The sequence below is a fragment of the Vulpes lagopus genome, chromosome 11 (assembly GCF_018345385.1).
Source record: "Vulpes lagopus strain Blue_001 chromosome 11, ASM1834538v1, whole genome shotgun sequence".
Classification (NCBI taxonomy): domain Eukaryota; kingdom Metazoa; phylum Chordata; class Mammalia; order Carnivora; family Canidae; genus Vulpes; species Vulpes lagopus.
The window spans coordinates 83,793,535-83,819,791 of NC_054834.1; the positions used below are offsets into that span (position 1 = coordinate 83,793,535).

Below are 26,257 nucleotides of genomic sequence, written 5' to 3' on the forward strand. Positions count from 1 at the left end.
ACCAATATATCACTGAAAAAACTATATTTAATCAGAATTATTGTTTTGTGTTAAAATAGCCTCTTAAGTTATTTAAAAACATTATTATTATAAAAAATTACTGCCATGTTACCAAATGGTGAAATCACTGCTGATCCTATTTGTGGATTTCTTTCTTGTTAATTACATATTCTAGTAAAGCCAACCATAAAATATCTTCTATTGCTTGCATTTTTAAGTTTGGTTTCTTTACTCCTGTGTAGGTATGTGCCAACAGTAACTTGTCTCTTAAGTCATTTCTAACATCATTATTGTTCTGCTTGTCAGTATTGCCTATTTCTCTTAGCCAAGAAAGTCTTCTTAGTGAATAGAGTGCTGTCTGTAGTTCCTCCTTCCTGGCTAATTATTGCTATGGATTTAAAAATATTAGGCTAATAAGTTGTGTTCTTGTGAATGTTTTCATCTCTGACCCTGAAGAGTTGTGCATATTGATGTGTTATTAAGACATAAAGTATTCAAATAAGATTAATAAAACTTCTAAAACACAAATATCAAGCTATGTGGTCATTTTTTAGTTATCCAAGCAGGTTTTTTTTTTTTTTTTTTAACAGGAAGGGAAATTGTAAGCAAAGAGTAAAAATGTACATCAAATATTTCAACTCTGGCTTTGTACTTAATGAAATAATTTATCAAGGAAGTCAAAATTGTTAAAATTAATTTTAATTCTATTCAGTATTTTTATTCAATATTTTTTTAAAAAACTATCTCTATCTTTAACACCAAAAAGAAAACTCAATACTATGATATTGTATAGTTCCAAAGACATAGACCAACAGATTTAAAAATATATAATTTTACACTAACAGAAAATTTAATTCAACACTTACCGAATTCAGTTAGGACTTTTATTCTGGCAATTTAGCTAATTAACATAGAAATTCTCTTGATAAACCCCTAGAAATACTTGATATATTGATAAAGTAAGTCTAATGGAGAGGAAAATCTCCAGGTACTAGAAATAGGGAAGAAACTGAAAGGCAGAGCCAGAAGCATTTGAGCTAACTCTGGAGGAGACCTAGGGACAATCAACTCCTCCCCCCCTGGAAAGCACTAGTCTTAGATTTAATACCCATGCACATGTGAACTTAAGATTAGTATATTAGGCTCTGACCCTCAGTTGGCTGCACCCATGGGTAAACTCCAAACCACATGTGGGTTTGGAGCTCCAATGTAATTCTTCGTGTTGTTCAGGATCCCCATGTGGGATATCAGATATTATAAAACTTGAGTAAAAAAAAACTCAATAATGAGTGAGAATCAATTGGCAGAAGAAGACAATTTAAAACTTCAAGAACATGCTATTCTTGGAGAAAGTCTGATTAGGTGTGTACAGGATAACAGACACAAGGATGTTCATTATAGTATTATTTGCAAAAGTAAAATATGAGAAAGAAAGTATCCATCAGGATGAAAATGGGAAATAAACTGGATAAGTGGACTCAAGAACAGTGAAAATGAAGTAATTAGATTACATGTATGAACATGAACATCTTTGCAAAACAGACCTTTTTAAAAGATTTTCTTTACTTATCTGAGAGTGAGAGAGCATGAGCAGAGAGAGGGGCAGCGGGAGTGGCTTCCCACTAAGCAGGGAGCCCAACATAGGGCTCGATCCCAGGACCCTGAGATCATGACCTGTGCTGAAGGCAGGTGCTTAACTGACTGAGCCACCCAGGGGCCCTGCAAAACAGACTTCTGAGTGAAAACCACAAATTGCAAAAGAATAAATATAGGAGGATATAATTATGAATACTTTAAAAATATATGTAGCAGCCCTGCATAATTTGTAAACAGTGTTTGATAGTGTTCACAGATGTATGCATGTGTAGTAAAAGTATAAAAAATATTTTGGAATGACACCAATTTAAGATAGTGGTACCTCTAGGAAGAAAGGGAGGAGGAAGCTATCAGTAATTAGGCTTTAGCCAAATCTGTAACATGTTATTTAAAATTGACATCTAAAGCAAATATGACACAATAGTAACATTTGTTAAATGAGGGGAGTGGTTGATATGTGTGTGGCTATTAGATTATTTTCTGCACCTTAATTTTTAAAATATTAAATAATTTTAATTGAATTAGCTAATTCCATAGGTTTGTTTAAAAATGTTAGTAAAAGTACATGTTATATAACATTTACTCTGAGTGATTTTGGTGTTTTGTCACTGGATCTCAGGGCCTAGTGTGATGTGTGACATGTCACTGGGCTTGGTCAATGACTTTTGTCTAAATGGATGGTTCTGCAGCAAGGGAAGCCAGGTTGACCAGAGAACAGGGGAAAGCATGCACAGAGGTATATGGGATTCCTCACTGTGGTTGTATTGAAGCACACCAAGAGGTTCAGGTACCTAGGATGTGTCCTAAAAGGACCTAATGACTTGTGAGGTTGGAAGGGTACAGCTGGCATCTGGTTGTGGAGAACTGGGGACAAATGTGATGATAAGTAACCTTCATGAGGTCTTAAAAGAGACCCGTTGAAAGTTATTTTTGGAAGTGGTTGTCTGGTAGTGTAGTCCATGGGTCAGAATGAGAGCAGCAGGCCAGGGATCTATTATGGAATATTAGGGTTATGAGAAAAGCTGGTTTTGTCATTCAGTGAACAGTGGGAAGAATCTTAAAAGTTCCATTTTGCTTGCCCTACTCACATCTCCCATTGGATTCTCATGTATTCTCAATCCCTCCAACATAATGTTAGCACTTCCTCACAGCCTTTCCCTAATTTCTCTGGGAAGGTCATCTCTCTTCATCTGAACTCAAAACTGTTCATGCATTTGTCAGCTCTCCCAGGAGATGGTAAGGCCCACCTCATCCCCACAGCCCTGGCACAGTGCCTGGTGCTCAGCAGGCAGGCACCCAGACAAATACTCATCGAATGAATAATGGACCTCAGTGAAGTCTCGTGTGTTTTAAGCTCATCAAATAAGAATGCTTCACCATGAGGTTTTCTATTTGGCATCTTTGGATATCTGTCTGCCCTTTCTCCATATCTGCTGTCTTTCAGTGTGCTTCTCAGTGGACCTCAAGAAGACTATTGACACAGTTACTTTGTTCTGTGACCACCAGGTTTTACACACTAGCAAGAAGCCCATTAGATAACAGTGTTAGTGAAGGGGGAACATAGGTTTTTGTCACTTGAGAGATCCTTCTTGTGTCTTCTAGTCCCCACCAATTGTCAGTCTTAGAACAAGAATCTAAAGATAAGGAAAAACAGAAATTAACTCTCATTCCCAAGCCCTCTTTCCTGTCAGCCATTTCTGATTTGCTCAAAGGAAATTAAAAGCAGGACTACTGCTTATGACAGAATTCTTGAAGCTCCATGAATGAAACTTCCTTTGGATTCAGGTCATTCTTACATGAATTGAGTTTAGTTAGCAAAACGGGGATTTGATAACTAGTTATCTTTCATATTGTTTTATTTAGACCCTGTCTCAGAGTTGGTAAGGTGATCTGTAAGGTTTTCTTAGGTTTCCTCATCCAAAGATGACATTATAAAAACCCAAAAGGAGATGAAAAGTACATTTTTATTTACTTTTTCTGTTCAAAGCATTTGCTTTTATTGGCCTTACCCCGTGAATAAGAAGGAGGCTGTGGCATGAGGTCCTATTTAATAAATGATTCTTATATTGTGCTGAATAATATACCATAGAGCCCTCTCCCAAAGGAGTGCCTCTAAAACTGAGCAGTTTGGTTCCCTCACACTGGTAGTACCATAGGTGAATTTTTATTTAATTATTATTTTTTTAAAGATTTTATTTATTCATGAGACAGAGAGAGAGAGAGAGAGAGGCAGAGACACAGGCAGAGGGAGAAGCAGGCTCCATGTGGGGAGCCCGAAGTGGGACTCAATCCCAGGTCTCCAGGATCAGGCCCTGGGCTGAAGGCGGTGCTAAACTGCTGAGCCACCCAGGCTGCCCCATAGGTGAATTTTTAACCCATGCCATGAGATGTTCTTCATTTCTAGGTGGAGAAACTAAGCCTCTGCTTTTTATTTAGAACATGTCCTCAAATGTGAACAGTTGCCATTGGCAATTTGTTTGCCATATGCCTTGTTGAGAACTTAAAAGCAAAAATCATTAAAAATCATTTTAAAATCTTAATGATTTAAAGTAATTGCTTAGTTTTTCTATTAATGCCTCTTTGGAACTCTGGTTCTAAACAAGGTTAATAAAAACCCCATTTCTGATATGATTTCTCATTTGCTTTATTTACTACAAAAAAGCACTAATAACCCAAGCAATATCAACATATAATGATCCTTAATCTACAGTTGATGGTGCTTATATCCTAAGATGAAATGTCAAGCCAAAAATAATCATTATAACTTTGAAAAACCTGAAGGTGAGTTATGAGATTAGTTAATAGAGAAGTTACAGCCTGTCTGCTTTGTGCGAAGTACACTATAGTTACCTATGCATTTAATATTTATCTATGTATTTAATGTTTCCCCTCATTGAAGGTAGGCTATGGAAATACTTAATAAGGAACTTATAACTTTTCTCTATTAATACTAACTATACTTCTTTTATGTACTTAATATTCACTTCATTTAAAGTAGGCTGTGGGATCAGTTAATAGAGAACAGAAGATACCACTTTTCTTATTTGTTTGGAGTATACTTATAGTTATCTATGTATTTAATATTTTGCTTCATTCCAAAAGTATTTGAAGTATTTTTTAAAATACAAAAATCAAAAACAGAGTGAGGAGATTAGAGCAAATAGAAGATAATGATTAGAACCATAAGATGAGACCAAGGTTAAAATAGTATAAAAAATGTATGTTGCTAACATTCCATGACATTTGCTAAAAGTAGGGAGCCATTTTGGCTCTGAGTGACCTAGTATCCATCCATCTCTTTAGAGATGAACACAAATGAATTCTATTCAAAGTGTCTATAGAATACAAACGAACCAGGTTGCTCAGGAAAATGCCATTCCTGAGGACAAGACTTAAGTGGTTTTTCCTGTGAGTCGGCGTTGAGAGACCACTTTCTGGTGTGGCAAACAGCATCCTTGGTAGTCTCTCTCTAAATTATGAAATCAGGCTCATAGGGCCCTTTCTTACACTGCTAAAAGGAATATAAATGGATAGAATAGCACCTTACCTGGAAGTAATTCTCCAGGAGGCCAATCCTGACACTCTGGTTTGGCTCAAAGATATTTAGCGTATATAGATGGGTGGGCTAATTTTAGGTCCTTCAAGCAGGCAGCGTGCCATGATGACTGTTTCTGTCTGCCATGCTTTTTATGGTCATGGGTAACAACGGGTGCTGAGACATGAGGTGTCCTGTATTACAGGTCACTGTGCAACTACCTGGTGTGCATGCCTTAACCAAGGGACCTGGCCCTCATGCGATGCTAAGGTGTGTACCGCTCATCTCAGGAGAATCTCAGCACAGTTAACTCAGAGGGACATTTGCCCTTTAAATCTCTTGCCTCCCAAGGGCTAAGCAACATCCTTCAAATCCAAATCTGATGAGCATGGACTTTATTCTTTTTCTCATTGCAACATCATCAGTGGAGTTCTAGGTTAAATTTCAAATGATAGGGTGACAGTAGACAGTCCCTGTAGCCCACTGTGAGGGGCCCAGCTCCTCACCCTGAGATTTCCCCTGCCCACCTCCACTTCCAAGGGCAAAGGAATAGGCAGGGGTGGCCACAGCTGAATTCTTCCTCTGTTTTGGGGTCTGGGTTTTGTTTTGTTTTTTACTGACTGTGGAGTTAGATAATGCTCATTTTAGACAATTTGTAAATTTCAAATAAGTATAAAGAGAAAAACCCATAATTCTACCATTCAGAGATAACCATTTTGTTTTCAAGTCACACTTAACTGAAGTGTAGTTTACTTACAGTAAAATTCACCCTTTGTCACATACAGTTTTATGATTTTTGAGATTTTTGGCATGTGGTTGTATAACCACCACCACATAGAACATTTCCACTAACCCCACAAAAGAGCCAATCACTTTTATGTTTCGTTCTCTTCAATTTATTTTTTTAAGTTTGAGGTAATTCCCCCTGGCTAACCTTTTGTCTTGTTCCTAAAGTCCCACTTTGACATGCCAGACCTAACTTTTAATGACTCCCACTTGCCTGAGGAATTCCCAATGGGACAAATAGTTTGAGTCTGAACCAGTGACCTAAGGATGCTAATTCAGCAGTGGTTGGAGATCATTACAGCCTTCCAGTGGCAAGCAGGACAGTGTGGGTGGAAGACTTGGCCAGAGGAAATACTACAGGGCAGATCAGCCTTCAAGTGTACAAGGTGTGGCCTGCGTTTCACATAAGCAGAGAAATTACAAGTAGTGCAACTTGGTGGGTAAAAAAACTTGGAAGGAGAAGAAAATGTAATTTGAATTGAAAAGTCAGTAAATGAAAATATGATCATCTTCAACTTAATGAAACTATTTCTGAGATTCTATTATACAGAATTTCAAAATTACCCCTGGTTGCAGATTTGGAATCTTGCCATTCATTGCCCAGAAACAAAGTTTCTAGACAAGTTGTAGATGGTGAAAGAAAAAGCTTACTTCTTCAGGGCACATAAATTGGTTCTACAAATTTTATCTTGTAAATCATAGTTTCTCCACTTATTAAGAGGAAACACTAAGTTTTCATGTACGTTGAAATCAAAAAAAAGATTCTTAAAAAATGGAACTTTTAGTATTTTAGGAAACATTAATTAATGGCAACTTTTGGAATCAAAATACAATTTTAAGTTTTCATTTTAATTTGTGTACATTGTCTGCATTTGGAAACAGTTGGTCCCTTCACATTGCCTGTCCTTTAACTGACTGCTACTGATGTTGGAAGTTACTCTAGACTGAGAAGAATTCTGTCCATATCAGCTGAATAAGGGGGAAAATGGGTGGCAATATTGAAATTAAATAACTTTACACTCTTCCCAAGATTATCGCTCCCTTTCAGTTAGTTTGAAGCCCTGCTAAAATAGAATTCTTTATGGTTTCAAAAAGGTCATACAATCTTGACAAATAGTCTTCTTATCGCCACTTAAGAAAAGAACTGTGTTATTTTTTAATGAAAAGATTTTATTCCCCACTGCCATTCACATATTTTTTTTACATTTTATAGGGTCATCTGCTAGTGCCCATCAGGCTTCCATTGATACTATTAAAAATTCTAAAAATATTTTAGGCTGACAGTAGCAGAAAAGGCTTTTTCATGGTTCAGGTCTTTTCTTCAGTGAATATTTTTAAGTCATTGTGAAATAAACCTCCTCAAATAATACATTTTTAAAAAATGAAGTCTTTGGAAAGATGGAATGTTTATGCCTTGACAGTTTATTACTTATTTAATGTACCACTTAGGAAGATGCTTGATAAAGTTCTGTCCATTTGACCTCCAGAGCTCTCACCAGCCAAAACCCAATTTTTTAAAATAATAGTTTTATTGATATATATTTCACATACCATAAAATGCATACTTTTAAAGTGTACAGTTCAGTATTTTTAGTGTATTCACAGCATTGTTCAGCTCTTACCTCTGTTCCATGTCAGAGAATTTTTGTCACCCTAAAAAAGAAGCCCTCTACCCATTAGCACTCCTTTACCATTCTCCCCTCTCCATAGCCCATGGAAACTGTTTGTCTCCTTTCTGTCTCTGTGGATTGATCCTTTGGACATTTTCTACATATGGTATCAGACAATCTATGGCCTTTTGTAACTTGGCTTCTTTCACTGAGCATGTTTTTAGGGTTTACCCATGTTACAAGCATGTATCTGTTCTTCATTCCTTTTTATTTCCAAATAATTATTCCATTGTATGGATATACCAACTTTTGTTTATTCATAATAAACAAACATCTAATAGACATTAGGGCTATTTCTACTTTTTGACTATTGTAAACAATGCTATGTCTCAGGTATCAAGAGGATAAGATCCCAGGGGGTTTGCTTTAGGCATTCTTAGTCTGGGGGTCATGGAGAGCCACAGGGAGTGATAGAAGTTTTCCTTAGCCTCTTCACCCATCCTCCTACTCCCCACAAGAACTTGCCTTCTTTCCTTTCTCCTCTGCTTTCTGTTATGGTAAATCTCTGTATCCTGCTGAGCTACTCAGAGCTACTGGTCTGCGTTCAGTTACTTTCAGTACCTAGTAGCTAAAGCTATTTGGGAGTGCTGTAATACTTGTCGGAATATAGTTCTCCAATTTCCATTCCTAAGTATTGCCCTTTGGTCACTAGTGTCTCTCTTAATGGTCAAACAAATAAAAGTTCTCAGATATCATTTCTAATGGAGATCAAATGAGGAATAAATTATTTGATATTTGAATGTAATTATCAGAAACTCTCTTGAGGATCTGTGCAGTGAATATTTATTAAATGGATGCTCTTACGAGCAAATTTAGTAACACTGAATTTTTATGATGCAACTCCTATTGTAAACACAGTACCACATCTGAAAGATATATAAATGAGTCTATGTCTGACCTGTAGCTCTACAGAAGTCATTTATCTTGAGCAGTTTACTTAAGCACAGTTCTTCCAGAAGGCATTTTAATTACTGCTTCTCATTGCCATTCCAGTCACAAGCCAATTTCATCTGGGACATACAAATCCAAGTGGCAACTGTTTCTGCTGATTTGAATTAAACTTGTCTAACTAGGTCTTCTGCAGGGCATGTGAGCCCAAGGTAATTCAACCAATATTACATTAAACTAACCTATTTTAACCTAAGAATGTTACCATGGAGAATGTGGATTTAAGACAAATAGTTGTCATAAGTAATAGTCTTTATGGATCTAGAACATTATACAATAAAATGTGTTTATTGCTATTCCCTCATAGCAAATATTTCAAAATGAGTTGCCTATTTCTTAGACTGAACATTTAAAAATGTTAATTGCATGATATCGTTAGAAGGAACCACAAAAAGAGTTTATAGTTTGCATCATTTTCATATTATCTTAAGACTATTTCAATGTATTTGGTTAAATATGGAGGCAGCCCAACTATAATAATTTTCCTAATTAATGAAGAGGAAAATGCTTTTTAAAATTCAGAGGCCCATGCTTCTAAAATATATGTATCATGCCATTATTTAATTGTCTTTTAAGGCACCATTTTAATTAAAATAACAGTATTTCATTTTCTGTAATTTTTCATAGTTCACATTCTATAATTACTATTCTCAAGATATGTAACAGCAATAAATTATTCAGTCAATACAGAAATTACATTACCAGTCCCCACTCTTAGTCATTAGGTTTTTTTAACTATGCGTATATATTGATGAATTACAAAGTAATTTAAATAGACCATATCATATATTTCAAGATGCTTCCTGAAAAAAAAATTATCTTTACTGTTTCATAAGAATTAATAATTCCTTTAATCACGTATCTTCTATTTACTGTCATTTTGGGTTTTATCTGCATTTTTTAATCTTTCAGAAATGTTAGAAATACTAAGCACAAATAATAATATAACAAAAGCTCAAGTACTTATATCCCATAACTGAATATTGTTGATAATTCATCATATTGGCTTTTATTTAAAATATCTTTATAATGCAAGCCCTCCTTGCTCCCATTCTGTCTTCCCAATTGCTGACCACAAGTATATAGTCTTTTAGTTTACTTTGTGTACTTTTATATCATTATTCATCCTTGGCCAATATTTTGTGTTCCTTTTTTAATCTACACAAAATGGTATAGTGTGTATATCATTGTGCACTCAGTATTTTTCTACTCTGTATTTAAAATCTATCCATGTTGATGTGTGTAGATCTAGTTTATGTTTTTAGCTGCTGTTATATATATTTCATAGAATAATCAATTGTTTGGCCATTTCCTTATTGAAAAACATTTTACTTCCACTTTTCAACACTATAAATAATGCAGTTGTAACCATTTTTGAACCTGTATCTTGGTTTATACATATAAGATTATGGAAAATACATCATTATAAGTAGAATATTTGGGTCATAATAAATATTTCAGTATTTCTAGATCTTGGGATCCCTGGGTGGCGCAGCAGTTTAGCACCTGCCTTTGGCCCAGGGCGCGATCCTGGAGACCCAGGATCGAATCCCACGTCGGGCTCCCAGTGCATGGAGCCTGCTTCTCCCTCTGCCTATGTCTCTGCCTCTCTCTCTCTCTCTGTGACTATCATAAATAAATAAAAGTTAACAAAAAAAATAAAAAAAAAATATTTCTAGATCTTCCTGAATTGTTTCCTGAAGTATCTCAACAATTGTACCCTCTCAAGCAGTACGTGGAAAAGTTCCAGGGTGTGTGTGTGGGGGGGTGTCTGTCTGTCTGTCTGTCTTCCTCTCTCTCTCTCTTCTTTGTCTTCTTTTTTTTTTTTTTTTGCCTACATGTAAGATTATGCAGGCTCTTTATGCCAATCTAATGTTATCTCATTTTATGTTACATTTTCTTGATGACTGATGTGATTGAATATTTTTGTATCTTTATGATCCATTTGAGCTTCCTCTTCTATTCATATTCTTTGCCCTTTTTTTTTTTAAGATTTTCTTTCTTCCTTTCTTTGAGAGAGAGAGCAGTGAAGTGAAGAGAAGGGATCAGAGGGAGAGGGACAAGCAGACTCTGCACCGAGTGTGGAGCCCAGCAGGGGACTCAATCCCACAACTCTGAGATCATGACCTGAGTCGAAATCAAGAGTCAGACACTTAGCCAACTGAGCCACCCAGGCACCCCTCTTTGCCCACTTTTCTAATGAGTAATTTGGCTTATTGTCTTTGGTTCTATCATTAGTTTTTTTTGCACTGAAATAGCTCTGGGATATATATGTTAAAATAACACAGGTCATGGTGTATTGTAGCACTAAAAGTACACAATGTTAATCCATTTTTAGAATACAAGTTCTTTAGTATCATTACAAGTACATAGAAGATACAACCTGTATATATGATATATAGTAATAGATACCTAATTATCCAGATCTGCAGTTGAGGAAAGGTAAAAGCCCAAGCATAATACTAACATTACTTTCTATTTCCAAATTTCCTTTTGTGATTTTGCATTTATTTATATATTTTTTGCAAATATTTATGATGTCTTCTTTAAACCCACTCAGTAAATACGTATACCTTTGCTATATTGTAGAGATACAAAGATATTAAAGCCTGGAAATTTCCAGTCTAGCAGAAGGGACCATTTTGTAACTAACAAAATATGACAAATATGCTTAGTAGCAGCCTAAAATATATGTTTATATTTTATTATTTCTAATTTTGTGAAGAGCTCCATGGTGATCAGATTATACTGTCCTAGCTCTGTGCCAGAAGACTTTACCTGTGTCGTGGATTGTCATATCCTTAGCTTAAAATACTTTATAGTATTGAGGACCTAATCCATAATAGACACCTGTGCTAACAGATGTTTTATACCCTTTATCTTCTTAACTGTTAAACAGTATTTCTTTGTTGGTGTTGTGCGTTTAATTTGCTTTGATTTACTCATTACTGTACATCTGAATTTATGATTAGGATGATATTGTCCCCTAAAGATAGTAGTATTCTATTGTTTTTTCCAGTGGGATGTCAATAAATGGTTTGAGAAGACTTAAGCCTCCCACTTATATCCACTATACCACTCTAAATAGACACAACCTATATAAAATGGTGTTTAACATACAAAGACAATTCTAAAACCCCTAGCCACTCGCTCCATCTCCACTACCACTATTTTGTTTCTCCTTTATGGAAACTGCTGTGGCTTCTATTTATATTCTTGGTTGATCACAAACATTTTTAAAGAAATCATGTAGACGTTAATTCAAAGATTCTAGAAAACAGTCTTGAAAAATATATTTCCCACTAATGTACTTTCTGAAGTTCATTATTTTAGGGGGAAAGTTTACCATTTCTTCATCTAATCCTTTTAATCTCCATGATGAAATAAAAGGAAGTTAGTATTAAGTTCACATTCTCATTACCATTTGGTAGGTTAAGAACATGGAATGGAAAGGCTGATGAAAATATAATGAGATGTTTCTTTAACCCTTCAGAGAACTGCTACTTTATCTAGGTCTAAACCAATGATGTATGGAAAAGAAAATAGAAAATATGATTAGCTACCTAAAAGTGAGTGCTATCCATTAGTGCATTTTCAGCAGTTAATCAGCTTGCCCTAAAAATGAACATGGCTTGACTGCCAGGGTGGGGAGGGGAGGCACCCGACAAGTTTGCCAGACTTTGTAGTGACGGAATTTTTATTATGGCTTCCTCCCTGAGGCTTCTCAATCTACTTAATAACAAATCAGTGTAATTTGTTTGTTGCATGGATTTTTCTATTCTCCTGTCTTGTTTCTCCACTATTAAATAAGGGGAAAAACACTCTAAAACTGAAGAGGAAAAAAGCCCGTAGACTATATTTTCACAGCTAAAAAAAAAAATTATATTAAATAATCATACATTTTAACCACTGTCATGGAGTTTAGATATAACATTTGGTTTGCATTAATAGACCTTATAATCCAAGGAGGAATGTCTTTAGGTTATATGAGTGTGTTTATTTCTTTTAGCTTTTTCTTTATTGCAAAAGAACAAGTAACAGTTATTCTAAGGTCCTGTGATGTGTTGTTTCTGCTTGAGAACAAGTCAGTTAAAGGTTGATCTACCCCCACCTTTCGTTATAGTATCAATACTGGACCTATCTGAGCCACAGAGGAAATTCAAATGAAATTATCAACCATAATACAAGAACCTAAGTGCTTAGGAAGGACAAAGCATAGATCTACATCTGTTTTCTCAGTGGCATTAACAAAGTACTTCCCAGTAAAAACTTATTTGTAAGTAGTGAGTAAAGCAGTACTATATTTCTATGAACATAAATACAAATACATAGGTAGAAATTATATTATTGACAGAAGTAGTACATACATTTAGAAGTTAAAATATGAGTGAATTTTGCAACCACCAATGAAATAATTAATGTATCTAGATAAGTAATCATCAACAGCAGCTAAAATCATTAGCTGAAGAGATGATGGGAAACCTTACACTAAATGCATCAGGCTGAAGGCATCTGAACCCATCGATCTATCTTATGTTAATACTGCAAAACAAGAGGGGATCCCTGGGTGGCTCAGTGGTTTAGCGCCTGCCTTTGGCCCAGGGCGTGATCCTGGAGTCCCAAGATCCAGTCCCACATTAGGCTCCCTGCATGGAGCCTGCTTCTGCCTCTGCCTGTGTCTCTGCCTCTCTCTCTCTCTCTCTCTGTATCTCTCATGAAGAAATAAATAAAATCTTAAAAAAAAAATACTGCAAAACAAGAGACGGTCAAAAATTATATTATCCTGATGTGATGCAGTGGATGTACGTGATGTCACTTTTGATGAATTCTTGCCCCAGAATTGCTAGTCATCTAAATATAAATACCAAGTCATAGGAAATATGAAGCCAAAGGAACATGTTAAATGACAGTGTGCTGATGCATTAGTCAGATCCAGTCTGTTGGGCAAATGAAATAATTTCAAACAGGGAGGAAAAAAAATTAAGAGAGAGGGAAGATGAAACTAGACATCATTAACATCATTAAGAGAGATGTTTAGAGACTAGTAACCAGATACAGCAAGTGGACCTTGATTTGGTTAGATTCAAACAAACCATCTGTTTTTAAACATTGGAATAGGGAATTTGAACACTGACTAGATATTTGTTGATATTAAGCATTTTACTTTTAGGGGCACCTGAGTGGCTCAGTCAGTTAAGCATCTGCCTTTGGCTCCAGGGTCCTGGAATCCAGTCCCATATTGGGCTCCCTCCCTGCTCAGTGGGGAGCCTGTTTCTCTCCACCTGCCTCTCCCCCAGCTCATGCTCTCTTTTGCTGTCTCTCACATTCTCATCTCTCAAATAAATAAATAAAATCTAAAGGAAAAAAAAGAATTTTACTTCTAATATTTTAGGTATGCTACTGTTATTGTGATTCTGATCTTTTTAAAGTTTCTATATTTAGAGGTACATCTTATTACTGAAGTGATAAGATGTCTGAGCCTTGCTTCGATATAATCTAGTAATGCAGAGAACGTAGTAAGTGAAGGTATAGATGAAATAAATGTGACTACATGTTCCTTTTCTTGTTGAAGCTGGGTAATGAATACATAAGGGATTTATTATACTGTTCTCTTTTTTTACATATGTGTGTTTTAAATATTGTATAACAAAAAGTTTTTTAAATGCTAAGTGATTCAGCTCTTTATTTTCTGACTGAAATTATGCTTAAAATTTGATTCCTTTTTATAAAATTAGGATGATTCTACATCTTATCTGAGTGGTGGATGTTCTCTTTAATTGTTTAAATAAAGACTATTTAAGTTGCATAGACTGTGAATCTATACGGAGTGCTCCGCACACTTCATGCTGCTGTTTCCATCAATAATGTTGGCTCACTATGGCAATGCATGGGAAGGAGGAGTAAAAGGGAAAAAGAAAGATAAAGCTGATCAACCACTTCTTCTGTCATGTTGCCAACCATTGTTATTCTTTTCATTCATAGCTCTCAAAAGGAAAATGCTGGCCATTAAAGCTAAGAATTTAACACAGTCTTGCCCACATACTTGCCCTGTCTCTTTGCCATGAGGGTGCTTGTTCAACCACTGAACATTGTGTATGGAACATACCATATCCAGAATACTGTTTTAAGAGCTTTACCCTGACCCTCCATTATGATAGTCATTGCTTCCATTTGTTCTAATAGGCTTTTTTCTTTTTCATTCCCCTAATTTGGTAGTTTGGAAACCCTGTGCACTGATATGTGGGGGATAAAAGAGAAGGAAACAAGGGTAGGAGAGGGGATAGATGTGTGACAAACTGGGGATCCATAAGAGCTTCCAGATTTTAAAGCATCCTAGAACCATTTTCCTAAGTTCCATAGGTCTTACTACATAGACACGTAACATATGCTATGCCAAATGTTGACTGTATCCTTGTGTCCATTCTTTTTCCAGAACAATTATTGCTGATCCTCGCTCTGTACTCTATCCCACATGTGAATTCATTCTTCCTTCAGCACTAAAACAGCGATTTATGGTGCCTATCCGTGAATTAAAAACTGAAAATGCTGTTACAGTGAGAAACACCATTTTTTTCAAAAAACAAAGAGATTTAAGAAATATGTTCTTTCTTTCTACACTTACAATACGAATAAATTTTTTTTTTTGGAAATTAAAGAAACTTTACTGTTTATAAAATTTTTTAAATAAACATATTGGGTAATCAACGGAAAGAAAGTAAATAGCATTCTTTAGACATATGCCAAATTTGATAGTGTCTTTATATGAGTATAAAGAATTGTATGTGAATAAATCTTTTGCTTTCATTTTTTGTTAATATTTTATTTATTTATTCATTCACGAGTGACAGAGACAACAGGCAGAGGGAGAAGCAGGCTCCACGCAGGAAGCCCGATGTGGGACTCGATTCTGGGCCTCCAGGATCACACCCTGGGCTGAAGGTGGCGCTAAACCGCTGAGCCACCCAGGCTGCCCAATCCTTTGCTTTTGAATGCCTAAAAGGATAAGTAATCAGCGGAGTACATGTTGAATAAAAAAAATTGAGGCTTATAATAACTTAAAACTCCTTGTAAGTAAATTTTTACATAGGCTTCTCAAAACATTTAAATTCTAAAGTAAAAAAATGAAATTGTATGCATCATAAACAAAGCTATTTATAATGACAAATTTTAAGGGGTTTGGATGCTAGCCAGTGTATCTCACTACAGATATCTACGGTTTTATCCCATGTTCACTCTGCTCAATCTCATGCAAAACAAGTAGAAAAACAGGACCCTTTTCCTGCTCCCTACCAGTGCCAGCTTCTTAGAAAATATATATGATTTAAATTGTTTTACACATTTCTTTTTTTTTTAAAGATTTTTATTTATTTATTCATGAAAGACACAGAGAGAGAAAGGTAGAGACATAGGCAGAGGGAGAAGCAGGCTCCCAGCAGGGAGCCTGATGTGGGACTCGATCCCAAGACCACAGATCCCACCCTGAGCCAGGGGCAGGTGCTCAACTGCTGAGCCACCCAGGTGTCCCATCCCGTTTTACACATTTCTAAAGAGAGTATATTTGTGTATACTCTTTCTTTTTTTATTTTAAATCTTTAAAAATGATTTTCATTTCTGTTTTTTGACCTTTAGAGGGGCTTTGGAAGAAAATAAGCGACAGAAACAGCAAATTTTAGATTATAGATACAATTTGCAGTAGCCCATCTATTCCAAAGCTGACCTTTTGCCTAACTAGGACCCTAAGTTATGACAGAATACTTAGGGAAGAGAGCCTGGTGTTGTAGTTAGCCATTCTACTATTGTCATCGACCTTGCTTTCACTCTTTCAAATGTCAACTGAAATGTTAGAAAACCCTTCTATTCTGACTTCTACTTTTACTGGTTGGAACACCTGTCATGGGCTGGGGTTAAACAGAAATCATGCTTCCTGTATAATTTATGAGGATACCAGAGGGAACTGTTTGTTTCATTTTTGTCTAGTACTACATCCTTTTTGATCTTCCCCTTCCCATATGGTCTTTTGGATCTTTTATTCATAGATTTAAAGCACTAACACAAAATGCTTTTGTCAGAGAATATTTAACATCTTCTAAAATGTGTTTACCTCCAGTCCCTATGAAAGTTACTTGAATTGTGAAAAGGACTAGTATTTCCTGTTCCTTTAATCTTTTTGCTCTGCATTAGATACATAATTCTCTCTTTAGGAGACTGGTTGGAATACTATTTATATCTTACCTTTTCCTGGAATTCATTTTATACAGCTGTTATAGAATCAAAAAATATGCATGGGCAGAGTAGCATGGGGAAAAGTGGAATGAGAATTAAGAAAACAAGGGTGAGAGCCCATAGAGCCAGTAATGAGACCAAAAATGTTCATGACAGTGGCTGGTTATACATCTTACTTTAGCCTTGCTAACAGCCAATGGAAACCAAGACTTTGCTGTCCCTTCACTCATGATATTTTAAAGACTAAAATTGTAAAGCACATTCTGAGAGCATGGGTAGTTTTTTCAGGTAAAATGTCACTGAGAGGGAATGTATGCGTCAGACCATAAGCCTTCAATCTTTTCCACCTTGCATGAGGTGTTGGTCTGCCCTTCTACGGCCACCTTGTTTGCACCTTCTGTTAGTCATGCAAGTGACTGGGTGTCAATTGCAGATGGGTCAGCCCAAATCCATCTGCATGAGTGAAAGGTGACTCAGGGCTCCTATCCTGGTACTGACAGGTTGGGGACAATTACATCTTAAATGAAGCACATCACTTAAGTGCCCTTTCTTTTCTCTAACCTCAGTATCACTTTCAGATTATATGAACAATTATGGAAAGAGATTCTTTTACCCTGTCTCACTTGTTATGCCTTGCTTAGTCCAAATTATAGGTATATACTATTTCAGGGGCAATTGAGAGCCATAACACACAAGAACAGTAATAAGTTATCATTATGAGCATGTTGTTGTCATGGTTTCCCTTTTCCTGACTCCTGAGTTCAAATGGTCTTCTTTTAGGAAGAAGGCATCAGTTTCCATCTAATAGAGATTTGTCCAGGATCTGATACCATAGTAAAAAAACACAGAATAGAACCTCAGTCCTAGAAAAAAATCATAAATTTAGAGGAAGAGTTTTTGTTTTTCTTGGGATTGTGAATAGACAATAAATAAATTTGGAAGACATATTTTTTTAATATTTTTTTTATTTATTAATGAGAGACATGGCGGGGGAGGGGGGCAGAGACACAGGCAGAGGGAGAAGCAGGCTCCATGCAGGGAGCTCGATGTGGGACTTGATCCCGGATCTCCAGGATCAGGCCCTGGGCTGAAGGTGGCGCTAAACCGCTGAGCCACCCGGGCTGCCCTGGAAGAGATCTTTTTTTTTTTTTTTTAAGATTTTTTATTTATTTATTCATAGACACAGAGAAAGAGAGGCAGAGACATAGGCAGAGGGAGAAGCAGGCTCCATGCAGGGAGCCCGACGTGGGACTCGATCCCGGGTCCCCAGGACCACACCCCAGGCTACAGGTGGCGCCAAACCGCTGCACCACCAGGGCTGCCCCCTGGAAGAGATCTTAAAAGTAGTTAGACACCAAGAAGGATTGCTTTCTGAGTATTATTACTAAGATATCGTTATTGCCTATAGGCTAGTGATTTTTCAAACTAGAGTCCTCAGAGCCCCGTAAGAACAATAATGTAGTAGATGGACATAGCTTTTTGCCTTCTGCCTCCCCACCTCTGCTTCAGCCAGGCAAAGCAGTTCACCTAATATGTAGCATGTCCTACATATTAGCCTTCCTACTTTTGACTTACTGAAATAGCGTAGTGGAAGAATATAGAGCTATCCGCTCCCATCTTAGGCTGAATAATCATTAAGTATTATAGTTTAATTTTTTCTAAGTGCTCTGGTTCTGGTGGTAGAATGGAGCATAAGTCTCTTTAATGTAAAGGATCTATTTCCCAGTTTGTTTATTCATTTACTTTGTTTGTTTGTTTGTTTGTTTAGAGAGAGAGGGAAGGGGGAGGGAAAAAGAATTTTAAGCAGGTTCCGTCCCCAGCCCCAAGTTCATGACCGGAGCTAAAATCAGGAGTCAGATGCTTAACCTACTGAGCCACCCATGCACCTCTATCCTAGTTAATTATTGTCTAAGTAAAAGTGAGAGATCCTTGTTTCCCAGATACAGGAAAAATGAAACTAGTTAGAAACTAACAGTTACCTTTTAGTAGGTGGTATGTGTTCTTGGAACATCAGAAGCTGGCTTGTACATTAGAGGGGTCTTGATTCCATCGCAGTCTTCTGCTAATTATGAAGAACATTCTTGTTAAGGGTCACAGTGAGAAAAAATTTGACCTACTTACATGGTGAATGTTTTTAAGAGTTGGGACTTCCAGGTTCCTGGGTAGCTCAGTCTGTTAAGTGTCTGCCTTCAGCTCAGGTCATGATCCCAGGGTCCTGGAATCAACCCCTGTGTTGGGCTCCCTGCTCAGTGGATATTCTGCTTCTCTCTCTGGCCCTCCTCCTGCTCTCGTTTACTCTTTCTCTCACAAATAAATAAATAAAATCTTTGGGGAAAAAAAAAAGACTTGGGACTTCCACAGACATTATATTCAACAAGTAGCATTCTCAAGCACTCAAGAAAGCTAAAGCACAGAATGAGCTCTACCTACCTAAGAGCTCACAAGAAACTAGAATATTTTGTAAATGTATTGGGAGAAATAGAACAAAATTTTAAATATACCAATTTTAAAGGATGTCAAAGTGATACTAATGAGAAATAAAAAGACTTAAAGTATATTATGATATTGGGGCACAGGGTGGCTCAGACAGTTAACTGGCTGACTCTTGATTTTGGCTCAGGTCATGGTCTCAGGGTCATGAGATGAGCCCTGTGGTGGCTCTTTTGCTCAGCAAGGAGTCTGCATAAGATATTTTCTCTCTCTCTTTCTCTCTCTCTCAAATAAATAAATAAATAAATAAATAAACAAACAAACCTTACAAACAAACCTTTTTAAAAGTATGTTATAATATTATCTCCATATCACAATTGAAGATTTAATTATAATCAATGAAGATATAGAAATTTGTGTTCAACAGAATGGTTACTCATTTAAGGGCGTTTAAATTTATCTTGTAACATTACCAGGTAGAGACTAAACAGTCATTAGTAGTTATTTTGCTAGATTCCTAGGGCAGAAAATCCTAGGTGCATAACAGGAAATATGGAGTGACCTGGGAACTCTGGAGCCCAGAGTCCATATCTAAGAAGATTATGATGCATTTCATTAAAAAGCAATTTGTAATGCCTAGAGGATAACAAGGTGCTAAGTAATTGCAGTATGAATTCATTGCCAAAAAATAAAAACCCAAACAAACCATTTTTCTTTTTAACTGAGAAATGGACCTTGGAATCAATTAACAAGTAGACTTATAAATCTAAGAGCAATGGATTATAGAGGAAATTATAGCAAACTAGTTAGAGAGTCACCAGAAGTTTTCACGATGGATTTAGAATCCAGAAGACCTACACACTTATTAATAGAATAACTCCAATTAATAGAATAATAAAGCCCACCAATAACAAGTGAAAAAGTTGAAAGGTAATTTTAAAATGAGCAAATCACAAATGGGAAATAAGACAGTAATGAGTTGGTAGAAAAAAAGAAATGCCGTTTGGAATTTATTTGAGCTACTGAGATTTCATCTGTAAACGTGGTATTCTTAAATTCAAGAGCTAAAATATACAGAAGAAATACAGAACTTTTGGGGTGCTTGGCGAGCTCAGTTGGTTAAGCATCTGCCTTCGGCTCAGGTCATGATCCTGGGGCCCTGGGATTGAATTCTGCATTGGGCTCCCTGCTCTGCAGGGAGTCTGCTTCTCCCTCTGCCTGCCATTTCCCCTGCTTGTGCTCTCTCTTTCTCTGTGTCAAATAAATAAATAAAATCTTTACAAAATACAGAACTTTTGTATGAAACTCAGAACTTAAGGTCAGAACTCAAAATAGTAAAACTAACAGTAAAAATAGTTAATGAACATATGATTAATGAGTGTTCATCTGTTAATTATCTCCTTTCAGTAAAGGTAGATCACCTAAGAATCATTTTAAAAACATAGTGAAAGAATATGTTGTAATAGTGAAATAAATAGATCATGTAATGCTCCTAAATTGGGATGGTTTAAACAACCATTTCAAGACATTGTCATAACACAGAAGGGAGAAATGTTCATCTTACTTGGACATGTAGAATATTAATGTTGGTGGTCTCCCAAACCGGCTGATTCCCAACTCTTCACAATTTTTGAGCTGTGGGAATTGAAGCGAACTCTAGAATATGGCAATATATTTCATACTGCTACATATCTCTCCCAGTGGAGCCTTCACATTCAAATTTCTACCTGAGTGGTCCCAATACTAATGTACTTTCTCTTGATAGGTGAGTAGGAGAGCTAGATCTTGTTTTTTGTTATAAGACAAATGTTTCACACTTTGGGTTGTGATACATATGTAAATGCTTCTTCCATCAAACACTGCTGGGCCCATCCGAGTTTTCTCACTTTAAGTACAGCCTCCTGAAAATCTCTTGATACCTTCATGACTTTGGGCATGTGATCCAGTGGGGGTGCCACACAAGTACTGTATTAAGTATTTATAAGACAGTTTAAGCACTGGAAGACATGGTTTTTGTGTCTTTTCACTATTACCACCCACCCTATAATAATGTCTTGCACTCAGTAGGTAATTAACTGGATTCATGTTATATGTACAATAAACATCTTTTTTATAAGATGTAGAAAGAGCCACATTGGGGGGCTAAGGCATGGTGGAATCTGACACCTTCATAAAATGATTGAAACAATTTCTAAAATTACATAGGAAAAAAAAATAATAATAAAATAAAATTACATAGGAATTGCCTTGAAAAGAACAACCCAAAGAGTTAAGATGAATATCAGCTATCATTTATTTATCATCCTACTTAATACTAGTTATAAACATAGAATTAAAACACAATCTTGGGGCACTTCAGTGGCTCAATGGTTGAGCATCTGCCTTCAGCTCAAGTCATGATCCTGGGGTCCTGGGATCAAGTTCCACATCAGGCTTCCCACAGAGAGCCTGCTTCTCCCTCTGCCTGTGTCTCTGCCTCTCTCTCTCTCTGTATCTCTAATGAATAAATAAATAATCTTTAAAAAAAAATACACAATCTTTATCCTCAAGAAGATGGTCATAGTTTGAAATAGTAAACAACCATTGCAATTAAAATCATATGAAAAGTCAAAAATTGAAATGGGTTATTGGGCACATTCTTGACATACAAGAGGAAATAATCAAATGTCATTGAGTTAATTATTTTATTGTTGCTGTTGAGTTAATTCTAGAAGGATAGATCACCAGGGAGAATGCTGTTAAGGATACATAGTCTAGACAGTGACACGTGCTCATGTTCTCCATAAATAAAAATTTCTAAAATAATTCAGTCCAGTGATTCCTCTCCATTAATAGAAGTGAAATTTGTTATTGACTATGCTTACTTTTTAAACTATTAATGAGGGTTCTTTATATACATAAATATGTATGAGTAGGTATAAAATTTCTTAACACAGTGATTTTTTTTTTCTATTCCCCTTCTCCCAATTTGTCCATCCTGCACTTCCCTCCCCTCTGGCAACCATCAGTTTGTTCTTCAGATTTTTGGGTCTGTTTCTTTTTGGTGTTTTAGATTCCACATATAAGTTAAATAATATAGTATTTGTCTTTCTCAGATTTATTTCACTAGCATAATACCCTGTCGGTCACAAATGGCAAGCTCTCTCCTTTTTTTCCTTATGGTTAAGTAATATTCCTTTGTGTATTTTTACACCACATTTTCTTTATCCATTCATCTCTTGATGGACACTTGGGCTGCTTTCATATTTTGGCTATTGTAAATAATGCTGCAATAAATATAGGGGTACATATATATCTTCAAATTAGTGTTTTCGTTTTCTTTGGGTAAATACCCAGGAGTGGAATTAATGAGTCGTATGTTAGTTCTATTAATTTTTTGAGGAACCTCCATCCTGTTTTCCACAATGGCTGTACCAATTTACATCCCCACCAATAGTGCCTGAGGGTTACTTTTCCACCTCTTCACCAACACTTATTTAAGTGTCGTAGTCTCTTGTTCCTTCGCCTCTGCCTCCACCTCCGCCTCCTCTTCTTCTGTTCTTGCCCATTTTTAATTAGATTATTTGGGGGAGAGGGGTTGGTTTTGAGTTATATATGTTCTCTCTATATTTTGCATATTAGCCCCTTAGCAGATAAATATCATTTGCAGATTATCTCCTTCCTTTCAGTAGGTTGCCATTTTGTTTTATTGATAGTTCCCTTTATTGTTAATACAGAGTTTTGTTTTTTTTTTTTTTTTCAATAAAGCAGTAAGTTTTATAGTTTGACCGTGTTCTACTCTCAAGCTGTGGCCTGGTTTTCTTTTCAAAAGAGAAATAATTCGGGTTCTGTTCAATTCAGTGTGTCTTATAGGAGAGTAAAGGTAGTAGCCTGCCCCTGTTACTAATAGAAAGAACCCCATCTAGACCCAGAAGAGAGGGAAAGGACATAGTAACATTACCATGTGGCTTCATCAAATTCTCCACTGCCCCATTAACTACTGCTTACCTACTAGTGTCCACTAATGCAGGCTAGCCCACATCAGACACAGGAGAATCAGAAGGAAATTGAGAACAAACTTAAGTAGACCATTTTTCAAAAATACTCTTAAGTGATACATAGTAAAGGTAAACTTTATTAGAGTGTTTAATTTCATGGGTATATAACAAACATATTGTAACATGGTACCAGCGTATGCCATTCTAGAATTTGTGTAATTCTGAGTTTCAAGACTGTGTTTCTATACATTCTATCCCCAAAATAGCATTGGAAGCATGAAGCAGCATGGCGTATGAGGGAACCTCAAGAACTAGAAGTTCCTAGAATGTATGTTTGTGTGGAAAAGGGCAGACTAGAAGGAACCAGGTGGCAGAGGGCTGTCCGAGGCATACTAAGATGTTTGAATTGTTCCTCTGTGGATCTCTTCTCATTAGCATCATAAGAATGATGTTGGACCCAAGGGTTGGAAAAATCACTATAGTGGCAGCATGGAAGAAAACCTGAGAAGGTGAGAAATTCAAAGCCAGGAGAATAGGTAAGGAAAGTCTGAAAGGATGGTCCAGCCAAAAGACACTGCGAAGGTGAAGGCGTGAACTGTCTGTGCTAGTAGGGATGAATTCAAAAGATACATGTTTTAAGTGACTGCCATGGGCCAGATACTACCTTAGTTTCTGGAAGTCCATCTGTGAATGAGGCAGATTTTTTTGTCCTCATGGATCTTGCCACAGTAGTGCATGGAAAACAATAAAATGACTCCCATGTTCTTCAGTTTGAGTGACTAGGTGGTCATAATTAAAGGGGAGTTGGTTTGCAGGGAAAAGAGTTTCAATATGTCGAATACAAAGTGTGTTATATCCAGTATGCAGTTGGAAGTACAGCTCGGGAGTTAAAGCCTGAGGTTTTGGCTCTTTGCAGAGGACCTATTTGTACTTTTCAGTCATAACACTTCATTTTATGATAACATCAGTCAAGGCTTTTGGTTGCAAATAAAATCCTCTCTGGCTTGTGTAAGCACAATAGGAACTTACTAAGAGTTTTTGGGTATCAACTTGGTGGAATCTCTAGGAAGGCCAGACAACCTGATTCTGAATCAGGGTATCCAGAAACAGTGCCCACTGCCACCACTGGGTCCGCTGTAGGTGTCTTCCCCCACCCCCACCACCCCCACCCCCGCCCCTCACCTGGCTTCTTACAGACCCTCAGTCACTGACCGGCCCTCCCTGCAGAGGAGTATGAACAGGCGCATTCTCTGCCTTGGGGGACAATCTCAAACTGCAGGGTTTTGAAGACACTGCATAGCCATACACGTCTAGCAAACATTTTTGCCTCCATTTATGTCTTTGAGATGAAAAATAAACTATTTAATCTCAGAAGTTTGTAGAATTTTACAATGGTTTACTACAAATCTTTTTGTAACATTGTGATGAAGGTATGGTGTCTTCCTTAAAAGAAAACTAATACTGTTCACATTAATTTATTAATTTGCTGATGAACTTGCTTTTAAGGGTTCACTGTATGACTAGACAGTCCCAAACTTATGAATGGATTTCATTCTAGAAGGTTGTTGATAATTAAGTTATTAGAAATTGTGAATGCATCTTTCCACTGAAAGTTATTGTGGATGATTCAGTTCTTGTATTTTAAAATGTGTTTTACATTCCAGCGGAAGCTCCTAGAACACAAGCTACTTGGCATCTTCAGAGAAGAAGTGAAAGAGAATGGGATGGCATCATTTGTGGGCATAGTGCCTGTAGACACATTGTAGACAGTCAATTAAACTGGGGAAGTGTTTCTAGGATTAGATGGTTGGAGAGAAGAAGGGAAGAAAGGGAGAATAAGCCTGTTGCTAATAAGGAACTACCTCTAATTGTTCTAATAAAAGCAGGTTACATTCAGTGACTTATAACAGCATTTCAAAATTGCACGTATTTATTGTCTGATCCCCAAATCCCAGAGTGGTAAACAATTTGAGAATCATTTAAAGTGAATGCTTCAAGAAAATGGACTGTTCTGAATAACACGTAGTGACCAGTTATAACACAGAATTGTAAAATTAGTGTGAAGTAATTGGGCTGAATATACAGTCTTCAAAAAATACCATGGAACTTTTAGCTTATATTTAATCCTAGTATTAGCTTATTTTCCTAATGATTTTCATCTTTTACCTAACTAAGTAAGAGTATAGAAAAATATTAACTGAGGCTTTCATTGCCTTTACCTAGGATTGGCTGCTTGTGTTTTGATGATCAAAGGCCTTTTCAGCAGTAAAGATGCTGTTTGCCTAATTGAGGCTACTGGAATTTCCTACCTAGAGTGGAGTTAAATAGTTGACCTGCTTGAATCCAAGTAATAAAATTTTATATACACCTGATCATTCAGAACAATTGAGAACTCTTGTGAGTGCCTGAGTGGCTCAGTCAATGAAGCATCTGCCTTCAGCTCAGGTCATGATCTTAGGGTCCTGGGATCAAGCCCCACATCAGGCTCTCTGCTCAGCGGGGAATCCGCTTCTCTCTCTCCCTCTGCCACTGTGCCATGCTTGGGCTTGCTTGCTCTCTCTGTCTCTCAAATAAATTAATAACAAATAATATTTTTAAAAATATTTCAATAAAAAAGAAGAACTCGATATTACTTCTACACAGCTTGTTGCAACAACATATATTAAGCACCTGCTATGTGTGAGGCAGTATGGCAAGGTCCTGACATAAAAAGATGAGTGAAAGAGCCACAACTTTTGCCCAATTTGAGCAATAAACATGAATTATATTCTGTGACCTATGAGTATAAAAGATCTTGTAAAGGTATTTCATTAAAATTTATGTAAGTTTCAAACTCAGAAGATAATTTTCAAGATATTCCCAAATAACCTGAGGTATATTAAACATTTCTGGGTGGCAGTTTAATTTATCACATATTTTATTTTTATTTATTTATTTATTTATTTATGTTTTATTTATGTTTTATTTATGTTTTATTTATGATAGTCACAGAGAGAGAGAGAGAGAGGCAGAGACACAGGCAGAGGGAGAAGCAGGCTCCATGCACCGGGAGCCCGACGTGGGATTCGATCCCAGGTCTCCAGGATCGCGCC

At 36.6% G+C, this 26,257-nt stretch overlaps 1 protein-coding gene across 1 annotated transcript in view; it reads left to right on the forward strand.

Annotated features, from left to right (window-relative positions):
• Nucleotides 1-26,257, forward strand: part of PKP4 (plakophilin 4) — a 238,740-nt gene that overhangs the window by 129,391 nt on the left and 83,092 nt on the right. The window lies entirely within an intron of this gene.